General features: G+C 35.8%; 1 pseudogene; it reads left to right on the top strand.

The window, feature by feature from the left end:
- Window positions 1–107: 107 nt before the first annotated feature.
- On the top strand, window positions 108–2,440 carry LOC148934870 (uncharacterized; annotated as a pseudogene).
- The last annotated feature ends 5,359 nt before the right edge of the window (window positions 2,441–7,799 follow it).

The raw sequence follows: 7,799 nt of genomic DNA, 5'->3' as shown, positions 1-7,799 counted from the left end.
GTTCGATTTTCATAGAAAATAATCTGAGTTGGGAGCGCAAAATACAGGAAAGAATTAATAGATGGGTGAAAAAATACAAAAGTAAAGGAAGGATAATAAAAGTAGGAATGGGTAGAATTAAAATAGAAGGTATATGGAGAGTGTGGGCAGACGTAGAAAGAAAAGAAGACGAAAAAAGGATGGAGAGGAAATCGAAGACGGTGAGGGAGAGGAAGGGAGCCTACAGGAGGAGAATTTTGCATAAGCCAAGAAGGAGATAGCGGGGAAGAAAATAGGAGGGTAAGGAATAGGAGGGTAGTTAGAGTAAATAGGAGGGTAAGAGGGGAGAGAAATAAAAATAAAAAGGGAAAAGATTATGTGAAAAACAAAAACAAGAGGAAAGGAATAATTAAAAAGAGAAAGAAGCTTTTATTTTGGAACGTAGTGGGATTGTACAATAAGGATAATTGGAATTTTGGAAATATATAGAATAATTCGATTAGTCTATGTGAAACATGGATGGATGAAAAGGGATGGGAAAATTTAAGAAATAGGTTACCGAAATCGCAGTGGGCATATAAAGTCGCAGTAAGGAAGAAAAATAGGGGTAGGGCAATAGGGGAAGGGGGTTGATAAAAAGAGGATGGAGAACACAAGATAGTAAGTTAATAGTGAAAGAAGAGAAAAGATTAATTTTGTCAGAAATAGATAACAGAAGAATAGATATAATATCGATATATGATTCACAAGGAGATAAATATCTGAGGAAGAGGATAGAAATTATATTAGATAAGGAGAAAAGGAGGGACGAAATTATAATAAGCGGTGATTTTAATATAAGAATAGGAGGTATGGGAAATATAGAAATAGACGGAAAAGAAATAGAAAGAAATAGTAAAGATAAAATAATAGATAACGGAGGCAGGAATTTAGTAGAATGAATATAGGAGAAAAGATATTCTAAACGGAACGACGGATGATGATTGGGAAGGAGAATTTACATATATAGGGGCGAGAGGTAACATGATTATAGACTATATAATTGTAAATGAAAAAATGTGTGATAGAGTTGTTAAATTTAAAGTAGGAGAAAGGATGGACTCGGACCACATGCCCTTAGGAATGGAAGTAAAAGAAGAACAAGGAAGAGATTGGAAAGAAGACAAGACAATAAAGAAGAAAGAAGAGGAGTTGGAGATTGTTCAATGGAATGAAGATACAAATATTTAGGGATACAAAAATTTAGGGAGATGTCAGAAAGATTAAGTATGAAGGAAGCAAAGGAGGAACAGAAGAAGAGACGATAGAAAATGGGAAAAAATTAAAAGGATTATATAAGGAGTGATGGTGAAAAAGAGAATAAAGAGAAAGGAAGAGGAGTTAGGATATAAAGACTGGTGGAATAAAAACTGTAGGAAGAAGAGACAAGTAAAGAGGATATATAAGAAATGAAGAAGAAAGCTGAATAGAGAAAGATACATGGAGGAGAAAAGAAAGATGAGAGAATTAGTGGAAAGATGTCAAAAAGAAAAAAGAGATAAAGAAGAGGAGAAATTGAAAAAAGTTGAAGAGAGAAGCAGAAGTAGAAATGGAAATATATAAATAGAATGAGAGGAAGAAGATCTCATAAGAAGAAAAATATAGAAAAAAAAGAATGGATTATTTTTCAGGACTCTTGGATCGGAGAAAAGAAGAGAAGAAAATGAAAAGGAGAAGGAAGTCGAATGTATTGAGGCAGAAGTAGAACTAAAAAAAGAGGATACATGGAAGGCGATAAAAAAAAATAAAGAATAAGAAGGCAACGAGAATAGACGGAATATCAATGGAAGCATGGAAATATATAGAGGAGACGTTAAGAATGAGGTTGGTAGAATTGATGAAAATGATATGGAAGAAAGGCACATTATCTAAGGACTGGAGAAGGAGCATAATAGTAACTCTACATAAGAGGAGAGATCAAGAAAAGGTTGGGAAACTACAGAGGTATTTCATTATTGTGTACGGCGTATGGAATATATGCTAAAATCCTAAGAAATAAAATAGAAGAGGAAATAGAAGAAAAGGAAATAATCTCAGTCAGGCAGGATTTAGAAAGGGAAGACCGGCTGTGGATAACATTTTTATATTATACCATGTAATACAAAGGGAAAGAGGGAAAGAAAGAAAAAGAGAGGGAGAAAAGGATGGAAAAGTATATGCCTTGTTTGCGGACCTAAAAGTAGCTTTTGATAACGTCGATAGAGATATACTATGGAGTGTGATAAAGAGGAAAGGAATTAGGGATCAAATGATAGAAAAGAGCGGAGAAGATATATGAAGAAACAAAGGTGACGATTGGGACAAAGTAAGGACTAACAGAGAGGATTTTTTTACAAGAAAAGAAATAAGACAGGGAGGGTAATGAGTCCACTCTTATTTAATTTATACAAGGTGTCTGGCATTAGTCATATCACCTCTCATGTGCAGGTAGAGCTAGTAAAATTAAGTAGAAAAGTCCTGTATCATTTTGCAATTTTCGCGAATTATCGAATTATTAATTATTAAAAATTAGCGTATTAGTCCGGCTCACCGGCAAGTGCGCAGTAAGATATTCCCGCCCGGCGATCATCGTTGCTAGGTGCGCGAGGAATTGTTTTCTTCAATATATTAGCTATAACTATTGCCGCTTGAAAGATACTTATGTTCAACAAAAAAGAGAAAAGAAAAAAGGAGGTCCTTTGTATCACCCATTATAAAAGGTGTGGATACAAACAAAATAATGGCCAGCCTTGAAAAGAAGTTGAACAACTTAGTTAGAAAATGGCATCTCAAAAAATATATTTCAAAAACTGATCTTCTTTGCCTCCGTTCTTCTGACTCTCCTCTCCCCAAAGCCTATGAATTACTCAAAATCCACTGCCCACTCAGAATTATCGTTTCCTTTGTCAACTCTTTATTCCTTGACATCCTTCCTCCACAGTATCATCTCAGTCAGTCTACTCCCTCCTGAGAGTCATGTTAATAACATCTTGGAATTATTCGGAGCACTCTCAAATATAAAGATTCCGAAAAACCACCTTCTAATCGATGTTGTCTCGCTTTTAACAATGTGCCCCTGGATGTCGCGATCGATGGCATTAATGATAAGTGATCTTTTATTGTACCTTGTATTAGCATTTCCAAGGACGAATTTATCTTCGCGTTACGTTTTATTTCTCAGTTCCACCTACTTTACATTTAACAATAGAATTTATAAATAGACTTTTGGCATTCCCATGAGTTCACCATTATCGCCTGTCATTGCTGATATCGTGATGCAAGATTTAGAGACAACGTGTTTGCGAAAAATTTCGGTTTTTCTACCATTTTATTACCGCTATGTGGACGATATTTTGTTGTTGGTATCAGACATTTCTAGTTTTAGAAGTTTTTAATAATTATCACACCCGATTCAGGTTCATTGTTGAGAGAGAGAGAGAGAATAACCGCAGCTTAAGTTTTTTAGATCTTTTATTAATGATCAAAGACGATGAGATTCTTATTGATTGGCACCACAAAGATATTTTCTTGGGCAGAATTCTCTCATATTTCTCGAACCATCCCATCAGTCATAAAAGAGAATCTGTGTTCAATCTTTTGGAGAGCTTTACTTCCATCACACCCCCAATTCTTTCAAAAAAATATGAAATCTGTATCCGAGTATTGATGGATAATGCATATCCCATTGATTTTATTTTCAATAATATTAACCGTAGGTTAAAAACTCTCCTCAATGATGAACTGAATTTTCGCGACAACCATGCCAACAATGTTTTGTTCCTTCGGATAATAATGTTAAAAAAATTTTTTTAGTCGTCCCTTTTGTGAAGGGAATCTCTGAGAAGGTAGCCCGGGCAGTTAACAATTCGTATACTACTTTAAGCTTTATAGTCATCAATAAGTTCAATAAATTAATACAGGTTCACAAAGATAGAGATAAAAAAATTGCTTAATAATAATGTAGTCTGCAAAATAAAATGCAATATAAAGACTGTTGCGCTTCTTATGTCGGCCAAATGAAAAGATTTTTGAGAATGAAAGAACATATGATCAATCGGATTCGTCCAAGCATACTGTGATTTCTGAACATATCTTTTCTTTTAATCATGAATTTGATTGGAACAATATACAATTTTAGACCGCGAACTAATCATAAGAGGCTGATTTCTGAAATGATATTTATAAAGGAACAGGAGGAGGGCATTCATTCCCACAAAGATACGGAGCTACTTAGCGATGTATACTTTGACATTCTTAAAAATTGTTGACAACATTATTCTTTCTAACCTCCCCCCCCACTTCTTCCGCTACCAGCTTCTCACAATATATTCTACACGCCTTTTCGTCTGGACTACAATCTCAGAATTCGTTGGCGAGTCGCCACTTTCTACTGTCTGATAGTTGAGATTTATCTAAAGGAATTTCTGAGGATTAAGCTATCATTTATTATTACATACAATATTCCGCTCATCACATCTCACGTTTTTTCCAGTTTCACGTAAGTCAGTTGCACGTAAGTCATACTCGGATAACACTCGACTTTTATTGGTTCAATCGTATAGATTTGTATAATGATTAAATTGTTTTTTTATTCGTTATATTTGAGAGATTTACACATTTTAAATAAGGACTATTAATTCTGTTGACAACTATCAACGCCTATTTTTAACTTTTTGACTCGGAAATATTTGCGCCTATCAACTCTGATGAACTTTGGCGAAGTTCATAATTTTTACACCTTTACGAAAACATAAGATTGAACTACATCAGCGTGATAGGACGGAATCAAAGGTTTCCTACTTCATACAACATTTCTCTCTCTGTCTTGCATATATTTTGTTTACACGCGACGTTTATATAAGAAAATTTGGATGTAGTAATTATGTATCGCATTGTTTTTTTAATTCCGGTATAAATTCATTCGTAATTCATTATGACTAGACGCGCTGTTTCATGTAACACAGTCAAAGTTGCTTTCGTCTTGTAATACTGTACTCTTTAATAATTTTCTATTGCTTTTCTGATCTGTGTTTTAAATGGTTGCTGAAGAAGGCTCTGTGAAGCTGAAACGTTCAACTTTAAATTTAGTTTATTTTTCTTGTTGACTTTCGTTGTCTCATATAAATAATAAAATTTAAATATTTTGACGATAATAAATATTCTGTTTGTACATTTAATTTCTCGCTCGTATGTCGGCCTTTCCGCCTTTTTATTGTTTAATATTTATTATTTAAATATAAAAGATATTATTATAATGTTATATTATTATATTATTGTATTATATTGTTATGTCATTATTTTAATGTTAAAATATTATATTTACATAAATGATACATTAATATTAATAATATTACAATCATTTATGTTATTTTCGAATATAAGATTTTTGTAAGAATATGTAAGGTTAAATATTTAAATATCTCTTTAATATAGCACAATTTAAAATATCGCGCGGTGATTGATTGAGACCCTTAAATAGCGGTGTCCGACGGACTGTCCGATCCCTTACTAAATGATCCGATTAGCTAAGAGCAAAGACTTTTTAATAAGAGTCTAGTCATCAGAAACTCGATTTTGATTGGTCCGCCATTTTTTCTCTAATTTAAGAGAGTAGCTTCAGCGCAAGCATATGAAATGATGGAACATACATAACTTTAGAAAAACTTACGAAACATATATCGGTTCGAATATTATTCAGGCAGATTCTATTTTTTGTAGATTGTGACACAATTCTTTTTCTTTAATAAAATCTTAATAACATTATTTTTAGATATATAACGTATGTCTTTATGGAAATCGAAATCGAATGTTGAAAGATAATGATTGATTACTCAAATTAAAAAGTTTATTAGCGAATAAATAGATATCATAAATATAAACACTACGTATACGTGATTCTCACTAATGAGATGCGTGATCTTCGAAAGCGTTAGAAAAGATATGAGAATCGGCCAGCAATCTGCCCGATGACATGATACGAGTAACGCGAAATTGTAGAAACATTCTTTGAAATAAATAAATAATAAATAAAGTAAAATATTTGAACGAGCTAGCGAACATTCGAACAAACGACGACAATTGATGTGACCCTGTGTATATTGAAATCGTGCAATATTGCTGGAATCGATACGTCGATGATGAGAGAATTAAATGAGTTGTTGGTCGTTGAGCTGAGAGAAATACTTCGATCGTGGAAGTTGCCGACCATGGGTGTCAAAGCGGAACTGATAAATCTGTTGAACGAACACGATTCTACTGGCGAATAGACGAATTTCAGAGAGCGAGAGGAGAAGAGAATATAAGTATGCAGGGCAGGCTGACGAGGAAGATGAAGGTATACAATCAGCTAGTAATAGTGGGCCGATAGTGAGCAGAACACCTTGAAATAAGCATAATGGAACTTCTTGATCGAATGAAGCAGATATTCGATCATCGATCTAGCAGATTAGAATTACGAAGAGACTTTGAAAAGCGAACGTGGAAGGGCAATGAAATTTTCGCCGATTATTATCACGAAAAGATAATGACTGGACAAGTCTCAATCGAAGGCGACGAGCTTGTCGATTATCGATGGTGTACTTGATGCGCAATTATGGAATCAAGCTAGAATGCAACGTTTTAAGACTGCGGACGATTTGCTTAAGGCATTTGGCGATATAACTTTGTCATTAAGAACGCGGACCCAAGCAAAAACAGGAAAGAAGATATCAGTGAGAGGCGGAAAATCATTGCGTGAGAGATCGTCTACGATTACCCGTGACGGATTGGGTTGTTTCAACTGCAATTTAAGTGGTCATATCGCGACTAACTGTGTAACGTCAGGAGAGCCAACGTAAAAATTTCTTTTCCTTCCCCTTTTCCCACCTGCGCAGAAGCGCCACTATTCAAGCCAAAGTTGGCAACAACCGGCTCTCCTGCCGTTGACATATCGCGCGTTGCGCCTTACCGCCAGTGAATATACACTGTAATAAATATAAGTAATAAAATTAAATAATAATAATAAATAAATCACGCTAACAATGAACCTAAATAATTGTAAAATTATTAATACTACAATAAGGCTCGCGTTGCTGTTGCGCATCATCTCCAGTCAGCCGCGCGCTGATTGGCCGACCAACGACCATTATAGATATGTGCGTCTGGTCTAGCTTTATAGGCTATGACCGTCGCGAACGCCACGTGCTTTGGCGTACCCACGCCATCCGCCATCTTGCGCCACGTGCTTTGGCGTACCCACGTCATCCGCCATCTTGCGCCACGTGCTTTGGCGTACCCACGCCATCCGCCATCTTGCGCCGCGTGCTTTGGCGTGCCCACGCCATCCGCCATCTTGCGCCACGTGCGTTGGCGTACCCACGCTACCGCCACGTTGCGCAACAGCGCCGCCGCAGGCACGCGTTACAACGCGCGGCCATGCTCGTTCACTCTTGTACGCGCCGTCGAGTAGTACACATCGTGCGAGTGTCAATCCAAATCCAATCCCAATTCCAATTCTAATTTTAAGTCAATTCTATTTCGTCTCAATCTAGTTAAGTTAATTAAGTGATCATTTGTATTCTAAATTTTGTATTGCTCTAAATTTAACCAAGTGTTACGCGAGTGTAATTCGATTCATGAATATTTGAATATAGTAAGTACAGTGTATTCGCCACGTGTCATTCATTGCATCATCCTTCCTATCGCCGCGAGAAATCGGAAGTGTTCGCGAGGCTAAAGAGGCAACGGGCATTAACAACTCAAACCTTATTTTACCGAATAATTAGCAGTTAAAGCGAGAATTCCAATCGTTTCCGGGGGCAAGG

Source organism: Pogonomyrmex barbatus, unplaced genomic scaffold, assembly GCF_055798465.1.
Source record: "Pogonomyrmex barbatus isolate J1 unplaced genomic scaffold, ASM5579846v1 scaffold7, whole genome shotgun sequence".
NCBI classification, from domain to species: domain Eukaryota; kingdom Metazoa; phylum Arthropoda; class Insecta; order Hymenoptera; family Formicidae; genus Pogonomyrmex; species Pogonomyrmex barbatus.
Note: the sequence above shows the minus strand (reverse complement) of the source record. Positions and strands in the feature narration are given on the sequence as shown.